The sequence below is a fragment of the Muntiacus reevesi genome, chromosome 13, assembly GCF_963930625.1.
Source record: "Muntiacus reevesi chromosome 13, mMunRee1.1, whole genome shotgun sequence".
In the NCBI taxonomy this organism is placed as follows: domain Eukaryota; kingdom Metazoa; phylum Chordata; class Mammalia; order Artiodactyla; family Cervidae; genus Muntiacus; species Muntiacus reevesi.
Genome location: NC_089261.1, coordinates 29,351,655 through 29,364,330, shown reverse-complemented (window position 1 = coordinate 29,364,330; position 12,676 = coordinate 29,351,655). Strand labels below are relative to the sequence as shown.

Below are 12,676 nucleotides of genomic sequence, written 5' to 3'. Positions count from 1 at the left end.
AGGGAACAAACCTGCGTCTCTTGCATCTCCTGCATTGGCAGGTAAATTCTTTACTACTGAGCCCCTTGGGAAGCCCATGCCTTCTTTAAGACCTTTCTTTATAAATATTCTACCTACGTAAAATATTTAATCTTTCTGTCTCTCTGAACTCCTGGACTTATCCATCCATCCAACCATTCATTTATTCATTTGTTCATACATCCTGCAAGTTATTTATTAAGCACCTATTACTGCATTCTAAGGGATGCGGTTTCAGGAATTAAAAACAAAACCAAACAAAAACAAGCCAACACTAGACAATAAAGGAGAGTCTCATGTAGGAGTCAGTGTATGGACATAATAAAAACATACAAATTTAGTGAAGTGTGCTCTATTATGAGGTGTTCTGTGTCATGGGGACACAGGAAGCCTGTTTTAACACTGACACAGTACTTTGGTAAGTGCTTCCTCAAATAAATGACTGAAGATGAGCCTTGTTGAGTTAAGTAAGAACAACAAAGCATAGGAAACAAGAAAAAGGATTCCAAGGAGCAGAAAAATGTGTGCAAAGGAAAAAGACAAAACAAGAAAGAGTCTGGTGATGAATCACAGACAAGACAATAGAGCTATAGCACAGTATTCAAGTAGGAGCATGATTGGAACATGGGACCAGGGTTAGTCGTAAAGTATGCTGTCAGATTATCCACCTGATGTTGTGAGCATCACGGGGTTTCTACACCACTTAAAAGGGTGTGTGACACCTAGCATGCAGCAAAAATTCTTAGTACTCAAAAAATAAAAATAAAAAACTAAAAAAAATTATTGGTACTCTTACAATGACCAATGTTTTTTTTATCAAGGACAGCTACTGCAAAAAAAAAAAAAAAATAGCCAAATACCATTTTACTGTGTGTAAAACAGATTGACTGCACCCCAGCTCCCAACATCCATTATGCACTGAAACAGAGTCAATATTAAGACAAGAAGAACTAGACAGATTTTACTTGGTTTGATTTACACAGGTAATCAAAGCAGGTGAGCAAAAATGTTCTAGCCACCTCCAGTTAAGACATTCCTTCATCAGCAAAGAAGAAAACTAATAGGGAAGAAAAATACAGAACAGTTACCCCATGTCCACTCCAAAGGAATGGATCAATCCAAAAGAGTTGGCCGTGGGGCAGGACCAATGGAAGAGAAACTTTTGTAGAGTGTGACCTTATGACACCCGTGACACCTGGCCTTCTTGCTCCTGGCCAAGCCATCAGGTGAGTTGCAGGGATAATTCAGCCTAGGTAAGATAAACTGGGACAGAGGCAGGGAGAGAGAGTGACTTCAGCTAGGATGATCTGCTGCCCTCAGACTCTATCCAGAACTATCACATCTTGCTCCACTGGGAAAATTCTTTAGCATAAGATGACACAGTAAGAGCTTAAGAACATTATTCTAAACAGTCCCCACAAAAAAGACCCAGAAATAGAGGCTGTGGCATATTAAACTGTTATTTGCTGTGGAGATGAACAAAGAAGAATGTTAATTATCATTAGTGACTGCAAATATTTTAAGACATTGAAAAAAATGAATTTTTACCCAGAGTTTTCATGGGGAGGACTGCCTTTTGCTGATCACACTTGGAAACATACAATGCTAATCCAGCATAAAAATCTGTTGCTTCAAATCTTGACACATCAAGTCTTAATAATGTTAGTATGTTTATCCAAGTGTCTTCCACATTACATTTGTAATCCTCTAAATTCTTCATCCATGGTGAAGAATTAACCTATGTTAAGCTTTATATTCACAAATACACAACTTAAAAGTTCATATTGTAGTAATGAAACAGTGAAGTTGTGTCCCATGTTTACTTAACTTAATCATATGAGCCACATATCATTTAACTACTTATAATCGAGCATATCTGAAGTTGCAAAATGTTTGAAAATTGAGAATAAGGAGCTAACAATTCCAGTGCATACATATAAAGTTAGACCAGTAACACAACATAACTAATAAAAATACACAGCACTGGAACTTCGCTGGTGGTCCAGGGGTTAAGAATCCGCCTTGCAAGGCAGGGCACACAGGTTTGATCCCTTGTTGGGAAATGAGGAACCCCCATGCTGTGAAGCAACTACGCCCATGCGCCACAGTTAGAGAGTCTGTGTGCTGCAACAAAGATCCGATGCAGCCAAGTAAGTAAACAAATCTTTTTAAAAGACAGAATATTAAAGTTCTAAGCTTTGTCAACCTCATGGATGGAAACACCTGATGCAAGGTGAGAAGTCACACAATTTCCTTGTTATCTACAGATGCATCCCAAACTCTGAAGTGCTCAAACTGATGAATGAAAGTCTAATTAAAAGTGGTGCCTAAGCCACACAGCCCTTCCCCAAAACTCAAAAAAAACAAAATGGTTTCACATAACCTAATAAAGAAAGGTTCAGTGACCATCTCAATCTTGTAACCTAACTCCATTTTACTGTAAATCTTTTTACCAATATTCTCCAACACTCACCGCTCCCAGCTGCCCATTTCACATCATACGATTTCAATCAAATGCTCATGATCTCTGGCGCACTTATATTACATGTCTGTGAACAGAATGGGAACTAACCTGAGACGGTACCTCCTCTCACTGTAGACAATTCAGGAAGCAGAGGATAAGACAGAGAAACACAAATACCGTATGATATTGTTTATACGTGGAATCTAAAAATGGTACAAATGAACTTGTTTACAAAACAGAAACAGACCCACAAACATAGAAAACAAACATGGCTACCAAAGGGGAAAGGGAGGGAGAGATAAATCAGGAGTTTGGGATGAACATGTACACACTGTTATATATAAAATAGATAAACAAGGACCTACTGTATAGCACAGGGAACTATACCCAATGTTCTGTAATATTGTGTAAGGGTGAAGAATCTGAAAAGAATAGATACATGTATATGTATAACTGATTCACTTTGCTGTATACTGGAAATTAACACAACATATAAATCAACTATAGTCCAATAAATAAATTAGAGCAGAGGATAATAATAGGATGGGGGATGAACAGGGAGGTGCAGAGAAACATAACAAGCTCTTGCAGATGTGGAAGAGCAACGAAGGTTCTGGGAAGCAGAGCCCAGATAGAGATGCAAAGGCTGAGTAGGTACCAGCCCCTCTGAAACCCAGAGAGGGGCAGGAAATCTAGAAAAGGATGGGATGTCATCCTACTTCCTGCAAAGAGGCACTACAGAGCCAGGGGGTGTGAAGAACTGCTGATGCAGTTCTCCGTCCATAAATGGTTTCACACACTCACATTCATAGCCTCACACACACCCTTTCACACTCACACACCTACACTGCCACACACCCTCTCACACACACACACTCACCCTAACATACCCTCACGCTCTCCCACACTCTCACCCTCATATACCCTCACACACACACATCTTCACACACTCTCGTCCACACATACCCTCACACGCTCACACACACTTGCACACCTCTCACACCTACACACCCAGCTGCCTCCTGCACAGCCCCTTCCTTTCGTCTGCCTCTGACACCCTCCGCCCTCCCATATATTTATACCCCACAGGTCCTGCAACATCCAGCAACCTCATCCTGCTCCAAAACCTCCACTAAGCACCAGACCTTCCCCAGAAAGCCTTCTTCAGCACCTCCCTCCTATGGACTGTGACTTCTGAGGTTCTCGAGGACTTATAAAACTGCAGCACAAATATCAGTCTCCCGCTCGAGTGCTGACATGTAATTCTGAGACTGTTTCTGGTGCTGGTATCTTCCACACATGGACTTTAACTTCCGGCAGGCAGGACTGTCATAAATTTTGCATCTTCCTCAGTGACATCCATAATCCATAATACATTTCATCACGGGGTACGGAAGAGTGACTAACCTCTGAAAAGTGTGTCCTAAAACATAAAGCAAGCTGAAGCTTTTGAAAAATCACGTGTTTTGAAAAATCACAAATTCAAAGCATGTTCTTTCAATTCTCATTCTTATTGCCAGATACAGAAGTGCCACCGTGTTCTTTAGCTTTAGGAAGAGCACACGGATTGCTGGCGGCAAAGATACTCAAACGATGCCACCTGACTGGACAGGCAGAACTACCGGATGCTGGCCTGGTTTCATCTTCAAGAAAGTATCATTATCCTGGCAAAAGCAAGACAAAAATCAAAGTAACAAATTTAAGGCCCAAGCAAGAGTATGAAGTTAAATATTCCAAAAGCATTTAAATCCATTAATTTGGAAAAATTTCACCACAAAGTACTGAAAGCATGTGTGGATTTGATAAGGGAATAGTTAAAATCATCTTTTAAAATATAATGATGAAGGAAGGGTTGATAGAGAGCAAGAAATCTGGCCATGGTCTCAGTTCTCAAAATACAGAAGGTGGATTCCACCAACTTTATAGCCAAGAGCACTTGACACTGATTCCAGGCTCTACTCCCAATTCTCAACATTATGGTCTGTATGCACCCAAAATGTGAAGCATTGTTACCTACCAGCTAGGGAGAAACAAGTAACCCATCACAAGGAACCCGTCATTACAGAGGAGCCTAGGGTTATTTCCTTCTGTTTTTACAGGTTTACTTGATAGCTAGTCTGCAGAAAGTGGAAATGCATACCAGCAAGGAATCTGATCAAGTCTGTCACAGAATACACCCACTCAGGCCACACAAAGGAATGTAAACTCTGAGGAACGAGTTACTTGACCATAACACAACATGAACAGCCTTCTAAAGATGGCTAATTAATTCATGGGCTCGTGAGGGGAGGCGTCTGGGGCTAAATGTTCTGCCCATTCTCCATTCTGTACAGGTATTGGATGAAGGTATTAATTGTATCCTGATTAAACCTGCTCATGCCTCTAAATGAAGAAGAATAGCTAGCCTGTCTCATTGAATTAAAATCTGAAAATATCCTGATCCTCTAGAACAACAGGCTAACTAAAGATAAAGATTATATTTAGTTGCAGTATTTTTTAAAGCCCCACATTTAGTGGCCAAATGTGCAAACTGAGGAAAAGTAGTATACTTGCAGAAGGGAATGCAAAAAGATGTCTAATTAAACAGTGTAGTATGGATGCAAAAACTACAGTGGAAGAGAGGGAAGATTTGATTTTAGGATGATTTAACATATGGGACCCAAAGGAGATTAATTATGCTAGTCCTATCCTCTAGCTTCAGCTCTCAGGACCATACTTTCAGAAAAACAGGAATACACTCAAAGGAGACATTCCCTGATGATAATGAGATACTCAAATTATGCCAATTAAGGGTGAGTTGAAGAAAATGAACATTACCATAGAGATCTCATGTCCGACTCTTTATGACCCCATGGACTATACAATCCATGGAATGCTCCAGGCCAGATCACTGTTCCCTTCTCCAGTGGATCTTCCCAACCCCGGGATCAAACCCAGGTCTCCCACATTGCAGGTGGATTCTTTGCCATCTGAGCCACCAGGGAAGCCCCAGAATACTGGAGTGGGTAGCCTATCCCTTCTCCAGCAGATCTTCCTGGCCCAGGAATCGACCAGGGTCTTCTGCATTGCAGGCGGATTCTTTACCAACTGAGCTACCAGGGAAGCCATACATGTCTCAAATATTACATATAAAAGCTTTCTGTATAAGTACTCTAAAAAGTAAAAATTGGGATATGAACATTATAAAGGCAAAAAGTATAGCTCAATATAAGAAAAGAATTATGCTCAGAACAGGTCAAATAAAGGAATGCCTCCCACACTCAAGATGAATCTTAGTAAGTAGCTTGCTAAATCAATCTTAATATTCACTTTGAATTTGGAAATAAGGTCACCTGCTAAAAATGAAAAACCTAAAGATAATTTGGACTGGAAAACTCTGCCACATGTCTCATGAAGAAATTGATAGGAATTATCCAAGAAAGAATAAAATAACTGCCTAGAGCTATTAACCACCCCTGAAGCTGAAATTGGAGGGAATCAGGAGTTAAAAGGTCTAGCAGCAAGACAGCAGAGGGATGGAGCACAGCTGACATTTCTTGCCAAAATCAATGCACCGAGTAAAGACAGGAAAACCTGAGAAAATTGGAAATGGCTAAGGAGTAATCACCAGAGAGGAGGGTGTAAGTGGTTTCGAATAAAGGGGCTTATCGGAAGGACAAGGGGTTGAGGTCAGAAAAAGAATATGAAATGCTCAGCTTTTTCAGCTGGGCAGAAAGGCCCAGGGAGGTGGGCTGCAGTCCTGCGGATCCAATGCTTAGATGTTGAATTAAGTTATAGGCAATTACAGTTAGTCAAAGTGTAGAAAACAAATCCTCTGTTAGTGAAGATTCCCAAGGAAAGTGGAATGTTCAGGAAGTCAATAAGCACAGGTCATGGGGAGAGGGTAAAAGGTGTAAACTTAGAAAGACAAAAGGTAGTTAGGCAGTGGTGAATGAGCAGTTACAAACAGCTCTGAGCCAGCTGCAAGCCCCATGAGAAAAAAGCACAGCAGTCTTCTTTCCTGCAGGCTCCTCACAAGACAGATGCTAGTCCAGAGACAGTATTCCCAAACCAAATACCCACAGCACCAAAAATAGATGAATCTATCTAAAACCAAACATAAATTGAATCGATAACTATGAAGAAGAAAAAAAATAATTATGAAGATAACACAATTAAAGCTTATTAGGCACCCACCATGTGCCAGGCATCTTGAATCCAAGGATGAATAGCCTGAGGGTGATTTTAGTTTGGTAATGATACAGATATACAAACAGGTATTTTTTTAATTGCAGTATAGTTTATTTGCAAAGCTGTCTCAGTTTCAGATGCACAGTACTGTGATTCAGTTATACACACACACACACACACACACATAGGTCTATTCTTTTTCAGGCTCTTTTCCCCTTATAATTTATTACAAAACATTGAGTATAATTCCCTGTGCTATACGGTAGGTCCCCGTTGTTTACTTACTTTATATATAGTAGTTTTGTATGTTAATCCTAAACTCCTAATTTATCCTTTCCCTTCTCTGCTTTGGTAACCATAAGTTTGTTTCCTGTGTCTCTGGGCCTATTTCTGGTTTGTAAATAAGTTCCTTTGTACCAGTTTTTTAGATTCCATATATACATGACATCACCTGATAACTGTCTTTCTCTGTCTGGGTTACCTGTCTGAATGGGTATTTTTGATGTAAGGCAGCACAGCGAAAGGGCAAATACAATTACGTCAGACCTGGAAAAAATTCAGAATGAAGAAGTCTGAATTTCCCTGGTCTGCCCAGATCCCTTTTCCGGAGTGCTCACTCCCAAAGCCACTGTCTTCTTTGGGCTTTTTACTAATTCCTACTGTGGTGAGAAGGAGGTGGTGAGTGAATTAACTTGAGCTGCTTTTGATTTTCTGCAATGGAGGGTTTATTTTAATAATAATAATTTTTTAAAAAAAGAAAAGATTATTAACAGAAAGAATTCCAGGAAAACAACTACAAGCAGTTGATAATCACATTTGTGTGTTTGGGGGGGTACGGCGGGGGGTGCCCAGAGTCCGTCCAGTTTTATAACCTACTGCTACTGGTGGTGACTGGTCTAAACTCCCTCACTCCTTAGCAAATAATTCTGTTCATACTCTATAAGCCTCAAGGCTATAGGAAGCACAAGTCTGTTGGCCTACACTCAGGGGACAGAGAAATAAACTAGATCAGACACTTCCAAACTGTTTGAGAAAAGCATAAGAAGCATATATAAGTCAGGATAGCAAAAAAATTACTCTAGTGTCAAATGAGTCAACTAGTCTATGAGTGGCTGAATTTATTCATCTAAAGACCTAAAATTTCCAAAAAACTCTTCTTGTATCAAGAGGGAGAGACCCAACTAAAACTACCACCCAGCCACCTAACAAATGCTTACTGAAAACATCTAGAAGGCTAGCGATGAAATCCCAGTGAAATTACTGGTATTTTAGAAAGAAAAATATGTTTCCACAAATATGCAAAAAAGTAATAAATAGTAATATTTAACAAAAGTTGCTTGGGTAAATATTTATAATTAAGTGGTATAAAAATCAATGACATAAAAGTTTTATTTCCTAGCAAATAAAAGGAAGCTAAGCAACTTCCTGGCAAATCTGACATTCATAATGGAAATAACACTTTGAATTCACTTACTTCTTTACTTTTTAATCCAATATTGAATTAAATACAATTAATTCCAATTAATTAATTCAATTTTAATCCAATATTGATTGATTTAAAGTTTTTCAAAATAATGTCTTAAGATCATTTAATAAACCATAGTTACAAGAGATATAAGGAACAAGTCTTGTAAAGCTGCATCTCCTTCTACGTTCTCCAGAATGACAAAAAAGTACCTTGGACATGTTATTTTATACCCAGGTACCTTGTAGCAGACCTATAAGGTGCTTTTTGTATTCATACATTATAAAACACCATACCATGCATAAGTACTTTCTATTATATTTGTGTTGGGTTTCAAAGAGAGAAAAATAAAATTCCTTTTTTCTCTGTCATGCACTGAAAAAAAATCTTACAGCATAAGAAGCAACAGAAGGTAGGCATCTATTAATTACAAATTTCTATTAAATAAACTTAAGCTACTTAAGTTTCCTAACAGATACATTTTAAAACATACAAGTGGGTCTGTTTTATGTGAGATGCTTCATTACTGCAACAATATTTAATTATTCTAGAATTTTCCCACACAGGCTTTATGCAAAAAGCCTGCTGTTTTGACATGAAAAAAATAGCTTATTTATTTTAACTCTGTGGTTTTTATTTTTCTATTGGGTTGAAAAACCACTTTAAATTATCTGAGAACCCCGGATTATCTCCCTTAAAATGCAGCGACCCAAATGTTTAAGTAAAATTTCTAGACCCCTGGAAGCAAACCACAAACCAAGCTGTGTAATAACAGAGTGCAGACTACACCAGCAACCTCACCAAATGCCTAATAAAGTTTGCATGGCTTTTTGACAAATTAAGATTTGCTTTGAAATTTTTGACATTCATATTTTTGTTATATTGTTGCCATCTTCATAATATAGTACCGGAAATGACAACTCCTGAAGAAACAAAACAAAAACAGCCGTTTTAGGAAAAGCAACAGATTAGTATTACACTATGAACCAAGGTATAAAAATCTACATCCATCACTTGAAGACTCCAACGCTTACCCATGTGTCATCAAAAGATCAAAGATGTTCCTCCTAAGAGCAATTCTAGTGAAGAGGTAAACATTTAATAAAATCACCATCATACAACAGACGTTATAAATGAAGCTCTAATTTAGAGCTATGTTTTATGACCTGTTCTTAAAATTCCGAAGGGGTTCAGTTTGTTGGAAACCAAGATGCACTAGTCACAGTTAAGCGACACGTTCACCCTTCTGGTTTACTTCGGAAGATACACACTGTTCACCAAGTGTAAAAGGAAGACACAACCTGTGAAGTGAGGGAGCAAAAGAAGACGCAGGGAATCCATAGCCTGAAACCACGTGACCGCAGTGCAAAGCAGCCTCCACACAAGTGCCCCTGCGAGGCTGCTCAGCCCATCCAAGACGGGCTCCGGGCACGGAGACGCAGACCCCTGCTCACCGCTCCCCCGAATCACAGTGGGACTCACACCCCCCAAGCAGCAATTAACACAGGCGCGAGCAGGCACCCCGACACAGACACGCGCGCTCACAAACACACGCGAACACACACCCCGACACACACGCACAGACACACACGCGCGCGCGCACATTCACTCCTCGGTGGAGCCCCGGCAGCCCCCCGGGAAGTTTGAGGGCGGCCCCGCTAAGCTATACGGGATCGCAGCCGCCCGCCCCGTAGGAGCGCGAGCCGCGCACCGGCGCAGCGCGGCCTCTCTCTGCGGGCTCCGATTCCCCGGCGCCCGGGCCGTGGGAGAGCAGCGCCCGGCTCCCCGCGTTCTCACGCCAGGGCCCCTGGAGCGCAGCCGCCAGTTCGGCGCGGCCCGGCGCCCACCCACGGCTGGCCTTCCGCCCTCGGCCGCCGCGGGTCCCCCGGGCCCTGAGCTGCCCCGGGCGCCGTCTCCTTTGCGCCCTCGCTCCTCCCGGGCGTGGGAACCCGGCCGGCCCCGGGGCTGGACAGCTGGGAGCTGAGGAAGTCTTCCCAGAGGGGAGGGGGACAGGCCTGGGCCGGGGGCCGCGGAGAGGGCCGCTCCCCTGACAGCCCTGACCCGCGCGGGCAAACGGCGACCACTTACTCGGCTGCGTCCCAGACCTCGGGGCTGCGTTCTGGGATCGCCGGTAGCTCCCGGGCGCACCTAGCAGATCCGCGCTGCCAACGCAGAAGGAGAGTGGGCGGCAGGGGTGGGGGGTGAGGGGGCGGGGGGCGGGAGAGGAGACCCGGCGGCGGCACCTGCGGGTCCCTGCACCGGATTCCCCACAGCCAGCGCCTCCTCGGCTCCTGCTCAACAGGCGGGGCGGGCGCAAAGCGCTGCAGACCCGGTTCCCGCGCTGCGCCCACGCTCAGCCAGCTCCAGCCTGGGTCTCTCCCAGCGTCTCCATCTCGCGCGCTCTCCCTCTCTCTCCCCCCGCCCCAAGGAACCCTTACAGCCTCTCCCTGCTGCCTTTGACTTCTTTTTGGAACCCCTCCCCTTCCCTGCAACGAAAGACTGAAAAAGAAAGTAGAGGCTGAAACGCACCATGGTGAGGTCACTCGGGGCCTCTGTCCGCTCGCGGCGCGCCCTCCTCGCAGGAGTCGGTCGGTCGCCTTGGGGGGGTGGGGTGGGAGGGTTCCCGAGGCGACTCCCTGCTTTTTGCCCGGAGTCTAGCAGCCAGAGTGGAGAAAAACTGCAGTGAAACCAGCTCGTGGCAAATCAGCTCGGTACTGAGTCCCACCCACCACGACGACCCGACTAGGGCCGGGGAACTGAGTCCTCCAGCCGCCCAATCGCTTTTCCAGCAGTTCCTGTGTGGTGACAGACACCAGGAGACGGGGACAAACGAGGAGAAAGGAAAAAGAGGGAGGGAACGCGAGGAAAATGTGGCCCACTTAAAAATATATATTTTCTGTTGTGCACTGGGCAGGAAAAACTGTAGTTCTCCGTAGTTAGAAACTCCAGCGTTTCTGCTGGAAATTGATGTCTGCGTGGATGGAAGACTCCAGCATTTCTGCTGGAAAATGATGTCTGCGTGGATGGTTTTCGTGCCCTGGTTCTCAGGTTAACACCAATCTACTCCTTTGTAAATGCAGTTCTACGGTTGCAGAGTGTTTACATCTTTCCAGTAAGGTCCTGATTCTGCTTGGTTTGGTACGTTTAGTTCTGTTTGGTGGGTGTGCAGGGTGTGTGTGTGTGTATGTATTCCAGCTCAGAAAAATAGGTTCTTATATAAATGTTTTTAGTCACCTTTCTGACTTAAAAAAAAAAAAAAATCATTATGCTGTTTCATTTTGAATTCGTAATTAATCATGATTATTATGCGATCTTTCTTCAAGCCCAGGAACTCTGAGATAGATTGTTTATGGTTATCTCCAGCTCTTATATTAATATTTCTCCCCAAACTTGCCCACCTAGTCTGTCCATTTTAGGCTCATCTCCCAACCTTGACAGCTACGCTGTTCTCATGGCAAACATCAGTCAGACTCAGAAGACATTTAAATTAGAAAAAATGCATTTAGCTAAAATTTGTCTTAGTATTGGGGGAAAGTCCAGGCCTGTAAGTTTGTGTTTTTTGGTTCTGCTGTCTCTGGAACCTTCTATTTCTCTACTTGCAACATTTGATAATCTCTTGGGTCAAAATAGCTTTTGTCCTCAGAGTACTTAGAATTTAAGACCTAGGAGAAAACATAAGAAGAAATACCCAATAACACTTAGTTGAAAGGGGATCTCACGCTATTTTAGGAAAGATAAAGTTAATGATTTGAAAACTCAGAGGAAGAAGAGAGATCTTCTGACAGGAGAAATACTGTGCAACAGAACACTATTAGAGAGAGGTCCTACAGGGTAGGTCATATTTGAAAAAAGATAAAATAGAGAAAGTTTTTGTCTTTTGTGTTTTTCAGGCAGAGGCAAACTTGTGAGTGAAGGCCTGGAGGTGGGAAGACAGGACCCTGATGTTCCAAAAGAGAATGATGAACACACTGGCCAGAACGGCCATCATTTAAAAAGTCTATAAATAATAAATGCTGGAGAGGGTGTAGAGAAAAGGGAATCCTCCTACACTGTTGGTGGGAATGTAAATTGGTGGAGCCACTTTGAAGAACAAACTCCATATGGAGTTTCCCTAAAAAACTAAAAATAGAACTACTATATGATCCAGCTATTCCATTCCTGGGCATATATCCAAACAAAACTATAATTCAAAAAGATACGTGCACCCCAGTGTTCATTGCAGCACTGTTTACAATAGCCAAGACAGAGAAACAACGTATATGTTCTAGATGAGCAGATAAAGAAGATGTGGTACATATATACAACAGGATATTACTCAGCCATAGAAAAGAATGAAATAATGCCATTGGCAGCAACATGGATGCAACTAGAGATTATCATACTAAGTGAAATAAGTCAAACAGAGAAAGATAAATACCGTATGATATCACTTATATGTGGAATCTAAAATATGACACAAATGAACTTATCTGTGAAACAGGAACAGACTCATGGACATAGAAAACAGACTTGTGATTGCCAGAGGTGGGGGAGGGGTGGTGTGCGGGGAGGGAAAGGAT

The 12,676-nt window shown here is 42.4% G+C and overlaps 1 protein-coding gene across 8 annotated transcripts in view; it reads right to left on the bottom strand.

Moving 5' to 3' along the window:
• GUCY1A1 (guanylate cyclase 1 soluble subunit alpha 1) overlaps positions 1 to 10,830 on the bottom strand; it is a 66,474-nt gene extending 55,644 nt beyond the window's left edge. For 4 of the 8 annotated variants that reach the window (XM_065904140.1, XM_065904141.1, XM_065904137.1 and 1 more), the window contains exon 1: positions 10,647 to 10,830. The gene's annotated coding sequence lies outside the window, so the exon portion shown is untranslated. Of the gene's footprint in view, positions 1 to 1,566; positions 1,643 to 10,205; positions 10,325 to 10,360; positions 10,581 to 10,646 lie in introns of those variants that run through there. The other 4 variants (XM_065904143.1, XM_065904138.1, XM_065904145.1 and 1 more) reach the window with 4 other exon arrangements.
• Between the last annotated feature and the right edge of the window lie 1,846 nt (positions 10,831 to 12,676).